The sequence below is a fragment of the Antechinus flavipes genome, chromosome 6, assembly GCF_016432865.1.
Source record: "Antechinus flavipes isolate AdamAnt ecotype Samford, QLD, Australia chromosome 6, AdamAnt_v2, whole genome shotgun sequence".
NCBI classification, from domain to species: Eukaryota; Metazoa; Chordata; class Mammalia; order Dasyuromorphia; family Dasyuridae; genus Antechinus; species Antechinus flavipes.
In genome coordinates, this window is record NC_067403.1 from 2,286,141 (window position 1) to 2,287,270 (window position 1,130).

Sequence of the window (1,130 nt, forward strand, 5' to 3'; positions counted from 1 at the left end):
TGTATAGATTTCAGGAAGTCTAAGAACTTGGATGGGGAAAAACTCAGATCTTTATTTCAATATGATTTGTTTCCTTTATAACCTTTGTATTTTATTTTCTATATTTAAAAACATATTGTGAGACCAGGCTTCACCAACTGCTAAAAGGGTCCATGTCATAAAAAGGACAGAAACTTCAGCTCTAAGTAGTCTTTCCATAATTGTATTCAAGTCTAATTTGATTCAACTGCATTTTAAAACTCCCAGAAAGACTCATTAATCATCATTATTAAGGGACTAATGATGCAGGTGAGGCTTTCTTTACGAAATGGATCTTGGAGACTGCCTCTTTAAGTGTCTGGCAGGGAGTTGATTCACTATTAAAGGTAATAATAGTAACCATTCACATTATAGAGCTTTTTAATAGTTTGCAAAGTACTTTTATATCTATTATATTCTTTTGATCCCTAAAACAACCCACAAGGCAAGGGGAAGGCAAGAATTAACTGTTCCATTTTCTTTTTGCAGGAGAAGAAATCAATACAGTGGGAAAGAGCACCATACTGGGCGTCAGAGACTTATTTCCAATGTTACCTAAAACGAGTCATTTTCACCTCCTCGAGTCCAAGTTAGAGGTTGAATTAGAAAGTATCTTGCTATTCTAAATTCTGTGACCAGGAGGACTTAGTGGATCTTGTTGAGGCCAGTGCTAGACTTTGGACCTGAGCCCAGTTCTTGTCTCGACCACTCGACTGGTTGTGTGATACTGGACAGGACACTTAATCTATTTCAGCCTCAGTTTCCTCATCTGTACTGTAGGGATTATAATACCATGGACCTCAAAGGGTTATTGTGTGTTTTGAGTAAAATAATATATATAAAAAGAGTTTTGCAAACTTGAAGGCACTATAAAAATGCTAACTATTGATATTTTTATCAACCTAAGTCATTCAGAGAAATTGAGGAAGTTGTCCAAAAGCAAAAGTAAGAAAAGAAGAGCCTTTCTCTTTCACTTTGATTGCTCTTTTCACTTTTGTACATAACTTTCTAAAAGACAACTTGGAGTCGTCATTGCTACATGAACCACGCTAAAGAAATGTTTTGTTCTAAATGCTACATTTCAAAACATTTCTTCTTTTCTCATCATTAGG